This window comes from Phacochoerus africanus, chromosome 6 (assembly GCF_016906955.1).
Source record: "Phacochoerus africanus isolate WHEZ1 chromosome 6, ROS_Pafr_v1, whole genome shotgun sequence".
Classification (NCBI taxonomy): domain Eukaryota; kingdom Metazoa; phylum Chordata; class Mammalia; order Artiodactyla; family Suidae; genus Phacochoerus; species Phacochoerus africanus.
The window spans coordinates 73,013,118-73,024,454 of record NC_062549.1 but is presented as its reverse complement, the minus strand read 5'-3'; the positions used below and the strand labels follow the sequence as shown (position 1 = coordinate 73,024,454).

Genomic DNA, 11,337 nt, shown 5'->3' with positions numbered 1-11,337 from the left:
CCCTTGGCATTGCTGTGACTGTGGCATGGGCTGGCAGCTCCAGCACCAGTTGGCCCCCTAGCCCGGGAATCTCCATATGCTCTGGGTGTGGCACTAAAGACAAAAGACAAAATAATAATAACAATAATAATAATAATACAGCTTTTAGTGGAAAAAAAGAAATTAGTCATTAAAGAGGGTTATTTTCTGTGAGTTGCAAATTGGTTCTGAATGGGGTTTTAAAAGATAAGTTCCAAAAATGCATCAAAGTAAATCCTCAACACTGGGTGGAGTTAGTGTAATTGATGTAATATTGTAAAGTTTATAACCTTTGGAAGAACAGATAGGGACAAGCAGATAGTTTTAAATGGGTCATTTTCAGTTATTTCCGGTGTGCAAATTATCCTGCCCTTTCTCTTCCCTTCCCTCCCAGGAAGGTGGACACGTTATGGGTATGGTCCCAAAGAGACACACTTATGTCTGAGCAGTAGTGAAGTGGAACTATAGGTCAGTTGGCATTAGTTTAAGTTTTTAGAAGTGACTGTTTCCATTTGTTTCAAGGGGCCTAGCAAACCTTTATGTCAGGCTCTCTCTGGAATTTTTCTCAACAGCTTTCTGGGGGTACTCACTCCATCCTCTAAAGCCCCCCTCCAGGCCCCTTGTATCTTTCTGCTGCCCCCTGGCTAGATTGAACTCAGTCCTGTCCTATTCCCTAAGGGCTTGGACTCCAAAATTATGATTTTCTTTTAGTACTATCTCCAAACTATCAACCCATTAGCTTGTACACTCCGAGGTCAGTTTCGTTCAGGGCTGTATCTCCAGCACCTAGAACAAGGCCTGGAACCTCTTAGACACTCAATGTTGAATGAATGAATAAAGCTCTAAATTTGTTAGTTCCAGCTAGGTGGTGGGAGGAAAACCACCCATTGAACTAATTTACACTCATCTGTGAAGGACCTGGAGTTCCTTATCTCTCCTGAAGGTATTTGCATACTTAAAGGGAAAGCTTGTGAATTCAAATTATTCTCAATGGGAAAACTTCAACAGTGAAGCAAATGGAGAGAAAACTTTGGAGGCTAGAGGGTAGTGGGGTTGTGGAGGTTTTGATCTAAGCAGGCCAGAGCTGCCAGGAGTTTGCCCCTGAGGCCTCCCCAAGGCCTGTCCAGCTCTGCCCCAGGACAACTTCTGAGAGCTTGGGGACTTCTCCATCCTGGCTATCAGAACCTCAGTGGGACAAGGAGGGAGATTAAACCAGAGAGGGGCTGCAGGGCTATTTGTTTCCACCTAGAGCTTTGGCTGAACTCTTCTACCATTTCTCATGTTTCAAAGGGAAGTGTCCTCACTTCTTGTTAAATATACAAGAGCACAGGGGGACTTCCTCATAGTCAATACTATTTGTTAATTAAAGGTTAACTAATATGCTTTCACTACATGTAGATTTTTTAAAGCTTGAAAATTGACTTGAAATACACGCACATCTGACAATGAGCTGGGCATATTGTAAAAGATAAAAGATAATCCCTTCTAGGCCACTTTTATGTCCTCTAATATGGTCCAGCACTAGTGATTTCTTTGTAGACATGTCTTTAACCATGATCCCCTGCCCCCAACACACCCCAAAACATCCCCCATATGCTTTCATTGAGAGATGTAAACTTAGGGAGATATAAGCCTAACCTCGGAATTATGATTCTTGGTTTATGAAATGGACTATAAAGAAAGGCAGAAGTTTTTAGTGTTTCCTAGTTTTTTAATTTAAGAATTTTCTGTAGCACCAACCTTCTTTCTGCTGTTTATGTGTAAATCCCTTGAATAAAACATTTACCTCTTTCAAAAGACCATTCAAATATATGATGAAAACAAGCCCAAACCAGAGCATTTCAATAAATGACAGTATAATATAACAAATCTTTAGAAAATCATTACTATAAATGTTTTAGTGATTAAGTCTAGGATAATCACACTTGTAGGGTAATCATTTTGATTAATCTTTGGTTCAAGCAGAAATACTTGACAGTCAGCACTACAGATGCTAAACGAGAAGAAATTATATTTTGCACAGTTTTACAATTTTCTGAGTTTATTTTGGAGTCCAATAATAGCATGTCGCTTTACTCTGTATCTATTACACAGGACCGAGTTTGGCTAATATGTTTCTTCCTTGATTTAAAAACAAACGTAATCGTTTACCTAACAATATCATCTTCGGGTGTACAACAGTTGACAATTTAAAAGAATTATAGTTGCTTGGTATTTTCCACATAAAAGGTGCTTGATAAATGTTTGCAGATCTATCTCCTAAAGGGAAAATTGGTAAAAGAAAAATTTCTCCAGGTTTAACATTCATTTTGTATCGGGAAGAGAAACAAGAATAAAGAGGCTTGAATATTTCAGCCTAGGAGATCACACAAAAGTGCCATTTTGGCCAAAGAATGACGAAAACACTCCAGTCCTGACACGTTTAATAATGGGCACACAACCTATTTCTTTGTTTCATAACCATTGCGCTCTCTCTCCCTTTTTTGGCATGGTAACAAATACAACAAAATCCACGCCATCTAGTTAAACTTTTTGATTTAGTAGCGGATCCGGCTGTCCTGTCAACGAGGAGGTAGGGCTGGGTTAGCAGGCAAAGTAGAGACGCAGGAGAAATCTACTGGAAATGGAGCGTGCCCATTCTAAATCATTTCATGTGGGAAAATCATTTCAAGTTGAAGGATAATTACAGAAGAGGCGTCCCAACCCCGCGAGCCGCTGCCGTCCGCGTAGCGTCGGAAGCCCCTCGCCGCGGCTGGGAGGATCGCCGCCGGCCCAGCCGCCGCTTCCTGCCCGCGGGCGGCGCACCCGGCCTCCGGGAAGGTGCCGCGCGGGGAAACGTGGCACCCTCTCCAGCCCGCGCCCCCGGCGCTGCCGCGCGGCGGCGGCGGAGCGCTCGGGAGAGCCGGGCCAGGAAGGCGGCGCGGCGGCCGCGCACCGGCCCGCGAGGAGAACCGCCCGCAGCGCCGGCGCCCGCCCGGGGACGGGAAGTGGCGCCCGGCCCGCCCTCCGCAGCCCGCGGCCCCGAAGCCCCGCGCCGCCCCCTTTCCCTCGGCCTCTCCCTCGGCCTCCGCCACCCCGGCCGAATTCTTGCATAAATTATGCCAGGCGCGCCTGACGTCAGGTGGCGGCGCGCGGGCGCGGGCGCGACGCGGAGGGAGCCGGCGGCGGGCGGGCGCGGCCCCGCGACATCGGGCGCGCGCGGCGTGCCGGGCGCGCGCAGGCGCTGGCGTGCTGGGGCCGCGGCGGCGGCGGCGGCGGCGGCGGCAGCGGTGGCGGCGGCGGCGGCGGCGGCGCGGGGGTTGAGCCGTGGTAGTGCGGACGCGCTCGTGCTCGGGAACTATCGGATTAAACTTGAATCGAGTGAAATTACACAAAGGAGCGCCGCTGAGAAGGCGGCCTGGGGACCCGGAGACCCTGAAACTCGCCAGAGCCCCATTCGCCCCCGGCCAACTCCGCGCCCGTGGATTCAGCCCCCTGGCCGCGGCCGCCGAGCCAACTCCGGAGCCCGCTCTGCGTTTTGTTTTCTCCTCGGCACAGGGCAGCGGAGGAGCCCGACCGACCGGGTAAGCGCGAGAGTTCGCCGGGCGCCTCCGGGAGGGGCGGCGGCGGCAGGAAATCGCTCCGGGCCGGGGCCGGGGCCGCGCGAGGAGTTGGGAGCGAGGAGTTGGGCGTGTGCGGGGCGAGGGGCGAGGGCGGGCGGGGGCCGGGGCCGGCGCAGGAGCGCAGCGCCGCCCGAGCTGTGTCGCCGGCGTCGCCGCCCGCGGGGCCGGGGCCCGAACCCGCGCCCGGAGCGCCGTCCGGCGCCCCAACTTTTGCCTGCGTCCGCAGGGCCGGCGGTGGCGGGTGCGCGCGGTCCGGCCGAGGGTCACTTCCTCGCATGTAAATGGCTTTTTGTTGTGCTGCCGGCGTGGGGGGGGACGGGGGACAGGAGGGAGCGTGTCTGCGCGCGGGGGAGCGCGAGCGCGTTTCCTCCCGCCGGCGCCGAGCACGAGTTGCCGGCTCCATTCGAAAGAAAAAGGAAGGAGGAAAAGTTGGGCTGCAACTCAAGTGCGAGTGGGCGATGGGCGCGCGGGCGCGGGGCGGCTGAGCCGCGGCGGCGGCGGCGGCGGCTCGGGGACGGCGGCGACCCCCGCCTCCCGCCCCCGCCCCCCGCTCCGGACCGACCACGCCGCGCTCGCCGGGAGCGGCGGCCGCACCGGCGCGAACAAAGTGCGTCCCTCCTGGCGCGGCGGCGCCGGCCCGCGCGGGGACGGCCACCGGGCGAGGTGGGTCTGCGGCGAGGAAAGTGCGCGGGGCGCCGCGTGGGGCGAGGGCGGCGCGAACACGCGGCGCTGGGGGCGTCCCGAGCCCGGCCTGTGCCGGCCGCGGGCGTGGAGTTGCGAGCCCGGAGCTGGGGTTCCCGGGGCGCCCCGGCGGCTCCCAAGTGCGCGAGGAGGAGAAGAAAGGGAGCGGGGCCGGGGCGAGCGCGGGGAGGCGCGGCGAGGAGGGGACCCCACCTTGCCGAGCTGGCCGGGCCAGCGGCGGCGGCGCCTGCATAATAGCGACTTTAAGCCCCCGGAGGCAACTCGGCTCACCCATCCCCGAACCCTTCGGGGGTCAGCGCCCGGGGGGGGGGGGTCACCAGGTGGCCCCCGAGGTGGCCCGGGTGCGCTCTGCCCTCTCGGAGATCCGCGGTTCGGAGCGTGATCGGCCCGAGGTGGCTGGAGGCCAAGCGGTCAGCGGGGAGAGGAAGGAGGGCGGCGGGGACGCGTTGTTTGTTTGGTTCGCACCGGGAACTGGGCTCGCCGGGGGTGCGGGGGGCGCGGGCACCGGGTGGGCTGCGGTGCGGGGCAGCCGCGTCGGCGCGGGGCGAGCGCGGCACGGGGGAGGGGGGAGGGCGGCGGATCCCGGGAGGGGGGGTGGTTCGGGAGGCTCCGGGGAAGGAGCCGCCGGCCCCGAGCAGCCATCATTACCGAGCCGCCTTTCTCCGGATGGCTCAGCCTCGAGGAGCCCCGCGCCGTGGGAGCGCACCCCAAACTCCCGGCCGACCGCCCGCTTTGTGAGCGCCCCCGTAGAGCGGACGGGCGGGGAGTGCTCCTGCTACGGGGCGGACGGTTTTCCCGGAGGTCACTTTTAGAGACTGTTCACGCCTCGATTTTAAAGTAGTTTTTTTCCCCCTCTTCTGAACAGACAATGGACAAAAGAAAAGTAGCAACCCACATGGAGAGTTTCCTTTTGAATTGCTAGAATTAGATACACTATCCAGCTCTCCACTTGCTAAGTATACTTTTTAGTTTCCCATTGTATATTACCTAGCCATCGATTTAAAGAACTTATCTTGAAATATGCCCATCCTCTGGGCTCGATTTCTGAGCTATATTAAATAATTTCTTTCTAGACGATTATGTCAAGGCCTTGATTTTTATTTTCTGAAAATACTAATTTAAGCCGTCTTTGCAGTGGGCAGTACCTTTCAAAGAGGTTGTGTTTCCCCCCAATTCTGGCCAAATAAGGGGAGGGGGGACTACTCACTAAACATAATAATCAAATTGGAAAAAAAACCCCTCCTTATTTCCTCACAGAGCTAACGTTAGCAAAAAATAAAATAAAATAAAATAAAAAATATAAAAACAAAAATCTTAGTGACTATGACCTTAGCAGAATGGGAACCTGATTTATCCCAGTTATAATTCCATTTAGACTGTTGCGATGTATATGAACTAGGTAATTCTTATTTCAGAAATAACTTTAGTGATTCTACGAAGTTGAATACAGCTCCCAGCCCCCAGAGTACATCTGTCGCAGAGTGTTTTTGTCTTGCTGTTGCACAACAGAAGCCCTCCAGTCTTTACCCTAAAATGGCAGCTTTCATTTGACTGGGGCCCATTCATTGACAATGATAATAAAGAGGCTGAAAGCTAGATGCTTGGGGCACAGAGCAGGACTGGGTTTGCCTTTCTAGGTGATAGTAAGTAGGAGACATTTTATGTCTTTCAGATTTGCTCCTGAAAAGTTTGTTTTTCCTGAAAAATCTATACTGGAGAAAAAAGTTACAAAGTAAACAGAATTTGGGAGTTGAGAGGGACTTGCAGCAAATTTTAGAAGCTAAATTTTCTTGTTTTGGTAAACAGTGAAATTGTGGCATTCCCCCCTTTTTGGTAACCAGATAAAGGGACATAATGGGTTTTCGTGAGGCTTGTAACAGGTGAATTTCATCACTATGGCACTCAAGAATTATTTTCTAGCATTATGGATTTTATTATTTATAGTCTTGTTATTTTCTATTTTTTTCTCCCTCTGTGCAAGCCAGTAATTGAAGCTTGATGAATTCTATTCTAGGTTTTTCAAGGTTCACATGAGTTTCTAGATGAGAACTGAATGATGATGATGGTAATAATAATAATGACTAGTATGTGAATTCCAAACTTTAATCATATCGATTTAACCAAAGGAATTATTTTTTGGTCAATTAAAAAAAATGCTTCCTTTTCTATGTCTTAATGCAGAAGTCAGGCTGGAGAAATGATACACATCATTTATAGGTGATGGTTAAAAACTCTAACATTATTTTCCTCTTTTGAGGAAAAAAAATGACACTTTTCCAAGTTGAAAACATATAAGTCAAGTTTTAAATAATAGGTCTAGTAACTTAGTTTTAAAAACAGCACTTTCCCTAGTTCTTCTGTGCTTGGTCTAGCTGTGAATCAGTGCAACTTACAGGACTGTTTCCAAAACTTTCCACGAGAGTCTTACTTTATTGAGTTAAAATGAATACCGTGGGAAGTGCCTTTATAAAACTGTTTCAAAGACATGTTAAACTTTTTCTTCATGCAGATACAGTCTATAGTGTATTACCTACAGTGTGGTTTTTAAGCAATTAAAGCAAAAGGATCCTTTTATCTGTGAGAATACTTCTGCGTACATGATGTGTAACCCATAAGTGCAACCTCAGTGCCAAGTTTAGAGTAGTTACTTCAAACTGAGCATACAGCTTCTTACTCCTTGTACTGAAGACTTTGCTTGTCACACAGCAAACCCCATCCATTTGGTTACTTTGGCTTCAGCAATCACTGGCTGGCCTTCAGGGTCTGAAAGCCAAGAGACAGTGCTTTCCCTCAGAGAGTTTACCTTCTAGTGGGAGAGAATGTTCTATAGGTAACCAAATACTCACAGTTAACTTCTAAGATTAGCTTTGGAGGTGGTAGGTACCTTTCATCTTTTATTATCCATACGTGGCCTTTCAGGTTTGATAGCAGTCACCATGGCTGTCTTATAAACATCTACTATAAATAAGGCATTGCAAGAATAAAAATGCTTAGTCAGGGCTGAGCAAAGTGTGCGGCTGCAAAAAGTGACCCTTAAAATTTCAGCTTTGTAATAAAGTGATTTGCTTCCAGTATTTAAATAGTTTCTAGATGTAAACAAACAAGCACTTAGATAAAAATAGGTCACTAAGATAGATGGAGAAGGAACATTTTGGGTGATATTGAGATGATGTCAGGAACGTGTTGGCCTTGTGTAACTCTTTAATTGTCTTGTTCATTCCCACCAACACATTTATATATCCTGAAAAGGGTATTCTTTTTATGCCATCAGAAATTCAGAATTTTGTATTATTACATCTTATCACAGGTTTTGAAGCTGTTACAGGTTTATCAGTTTGGGAGATAAAATTTTCTCTAGAAAACTTTATTATTTCATCATAGTTTTTTTTGTTGGCTTTTGTTTTTTACACAAAAACTTTGACATTCAGAGATGACAGACAATGTTAACATATAAAAGGAATTGGGAGTAAATGATCATTTAATTTTTCTGTAGACAATATGAAGATGTAGTGATTTATTTTAATTTGGGTATTACTCAGGTTTGTTGCAATTACGGCAGATGTCCATAGCTGATCATGGTGGTAGCTATGAGCCAGGAAGTTAATTAAAAACACCGCCGCCGCCCTTTTATACTTCACTTGTATCAGTATGTTAAAATTCTTAAACCACACCTGTGTGGTAAAAATCATAAATAGAAATAGAAAATCATAATGATACTGTCTAGTAGAAATTTATCTTACAATTATCAGTGAATCTTTGGATATTTAGTGCAGGAGGACCTTGGAGAGCTAGTCAAACTTTCTCATTTTACAGATTAAGAAACTAAAGCCCCGAGAGGTTAATTAAAGGAGCCGTCTTGGTCATGTCATGGGTGTCTTGTCGGTCAGCGCCTAGCTGCGTGCCAGTGCCGGGGGCGTGTGTGTTGGTCCTTGTTGGATGACTGAGTTGATCTGGAAGAGTCTGGCTCTCCCTCTTATGCTCTGATTCAGAGTACCTTTTGGCGTAAGAATCCTACAGCCGGTGCTAACATAGGTCTCAGAGGTTCTTAAGCCAGCAATACCGTGTTTGCCTCTACTTTATGATGATTATTGGAGGGGGATATGATTAGCCATCTAGAAAAATGCTGAGGAAATTATTCCAAGATTTGACTGCTGTTTTCATTTTAGAAGTGTGTATACATTACCATAACCAGACTTCTATACTTCTTAACTCATGTTAGGTGACTGCAAATGTGAGATTATTTTCTTGGTGGGTTTCATTTTGTACTTTCTTTGAAAATTAAAAACTATGTTTTTAAAAATAAAAATAATGTAGATTAGTAATGAAGAGGCATTACTGGGTAGTATGTGGTCTGTTGGTCCCTGGGCTTGTTTACTTCTGGCAGTGGGGCATCAGAGACAGCTTCTTCAGCCATCCTTTTAGCCTCTCCACTGGCCGTAGGTGTCAGGCTTGGCTCTAGTGGCAGGGGGCTCTTGGCTGCGATCCTTTTTCCTGTTTCATCTGTTTTCTTGTTCCTCAATTCAAGTGTTTATTGTGTACCTGCTACCTAAAAGGTGCTGTGCTCTGCCTGAGTTAGGGATACAGTAATGCCATGAGAAGGTATCGTAGACCTGCTCATTAAATAGAGCTAGTGCAGTGTCGTGGGTGCTCTGTGGTGGTTACCAGGAGGAGTGAGAGTCACTTGTTACCTCTTAGGAAGTGGCTTTAGCCATGCCACCCAAGTGATAGTAGAAGAAGGGGGCAGTGCTAGTCAACTCGGAGGGAGGCAGTGCTTCTGCTGTCTGCACAGAGCAGCTAGATGAGACTCCAGAGGCAGACAGAGGCCAGTTTGAGTGGGGCTCACGGAATATGGAATTTGGGATTTTGAAAAAAGAAGCAGAGGAGTTCCTTGGTGGTATAGTTGCTTACAGATCTGGCGTTGTCACTGTCGTGGTGTGGGTTCCATCCCTGGCCCAGGTACTTTCGTGCGCTGTGGGCGCAGCCAAAAAAAAAAAAAAAATGGCAGCAAGCCACTGATGAGTGTTGAACAGTGCTTGACATGAGCAGGCTTGTGTTTTGAAGGCTGAATTGGTGGGTGGGGCAGAGGAGGGAGAATAGGTTGGAACAGTGTCTGCCTGCTATTGTTGTGGTCCGTGGGATGGGGGAGTAACAATGGTTTGGACTAGATTGGTGGCCAAGGGGATGGAGAAGAATGGGTAGGTTGGAGAAATACTTAGGAGGCTCGAGGAATAGGACTCAAGTATAGATTTGTTTCCAGGAAGAGGAACATGTCAGGGAATGTACCTTTCTAGTGAATTCCTCCCCGGGCTGGCTGACTGATGATGCTGTTCACTGAGGTTGGGGGCACCTGATGAGGACCAGGTTGGAGGAGGAAGTTCATGAGTTCTTGTAGCATGTGACTGGGGAAGCCGACCATGGACCATGAAACCATGATTTCAGCCTTCTTTCCATTGTAAGTGGCATTCTAAAACTTTCCAAAATAATCTGCTTGCTTCTCCCCAAAGATGTGGGTGTACCAAGGATTGTGGGAGGGGTGGGGCTGTGGTGTCAATGAAACAGGAGAGAGGAGGGAAACTTTGTTAATCACTTAATAGGGGTTTGCTTGCTCATAAAAGGAAGAGAGTCCTGCGGTGAGCAGACTTTGCCACATTTTGTGCAGACTTTGCCACATTTTGTTCTGCTGTATCTCCACGTTCTGGAGGCCATTGGCACAAGGACTGTGTTCTCCCAGCAGATAGCTGGGGGGGGGGAGGGGTCCCACTGTGCTCTCAGTGGGGGGAACTGGTTGTATTTTAGAAGCTGGTTGCAGCTATCCATGGGTGTGGTAGAAATGTACACATTACTTAGATAATCGTGGAGGAAAATACCAGCCTCTGTCAGAACACAACTATTTTGGGGGGAACTATGTATATACTAGTTTAATGTGTCTTAAAAGTCCCTTTGCTCAATTGTTATAAAAGTGGATGATATAGTATGGTTGGCAGCAAATGAGAGATGTTGATCGACGAAACCAGAGGAGTTTCTAAGTTGCTGACTTTAATGAGATGAAAGTCTGAAAACTCTGAACATTTATCTTGAAACAGTTTTTTGAGGGAAGTGTTCGTATTTCTGTTTTGGCCAGTCTATATATTGTCCCCTGTTTAGTTCTGTTATAGGTCAGACTTTGACCTTGGTGCAGAGGGAGCTCCTTTCTGGGACTTGCTGTCTTTGGTTAGGGTTCTCTTCCAAAGGTACTCTTCTTCCCATCGCTCCTCATAGACTTTGGTGTCCTTGTGACTCGATCCAGCCCACGAGGGCCCTTCCTGTGGCCCTCAGGTTGGGCATGATTGTGTGGCTTTGAGGTTCTGGGGGGCTTACACGAGTGGTAGGACATGCTTCATCTGAAGTTTTACTCTCACTTCTGGTGGTTTTGAGGGGTTATTTGGATATGTTTCAAGTTCAGGGGCAGCGATATGTTCTGGGGGTAGATTTGTGGAAAAACTCAGGGTGCTGACTTCATACAGCCTTGTGCCCACTGCTCTGTGGCGGTTTTTACTTCTGTTTCTTCACCTTGTTTTTTTTTTTTTTTTTTGGTCTTTTTGCTATTTCTTGGGCCTCTCCTGCGGCATATGGAGATTCCCAGGCTAGGGGTCCAATCGGAGCTGTAGCCACCGACCTACGCCAGAGCCACAGCAACGTGGGATCCGAGCCGCGTCTGCAACCTACACCACAGCTGGCGGCAACGCCGGATCGTTAACCCACTGAGCAAGGGCAGGGATCGAACCCGCAACCTCATGGTTCCTAGTCGGATTCATTAACCACTGCACCACGACGGGAACTCCCTTCACCTTGTTAAAGCTTTTCAACCACTGAAAATTTCATTCTTTTGTTTGGTCCCATTGGCAGTGTATTCCCATGGCTTAAGAAACTTTTGCCTCCTTAGAGGTGTAGACACCAAATTGAATGCTGCATGCAGGTTCCTGTGATGTGGGTTCTAGTGGAAGAATAAAGAGGATGTTTATTTCCCTTGCCCCAT

The 11,337-nt window shown here is 48.6% G+C and overlaps 1 protein-coding gene across 3 annotated transcripts in view; it reads left to right on the top strand.

Moving 5' to 3' along the window:
• The first annotated feature begins 3,285 nt into the window (after positions 1 to 3,285).
• CHD7 (chromodomain helicase DNA binding protein 7) overlaps positions 3,286 to 11,337 on the top strand; it is a 184,137-nt gene continuing 176,085 nt past the window's right edge. For all 3 annotated transcript variants that reach the window (XM_047783868.1, XM_047783867.1, XM_047783866.1), the window contains exon 1: positions 3,286 to 3,581. The gene's annotated coding sequence lies outside the window, so the exon portion shown is untranslated. The remainder of the gene's footprint in view (positions 3,582 to 11,337) is intronic.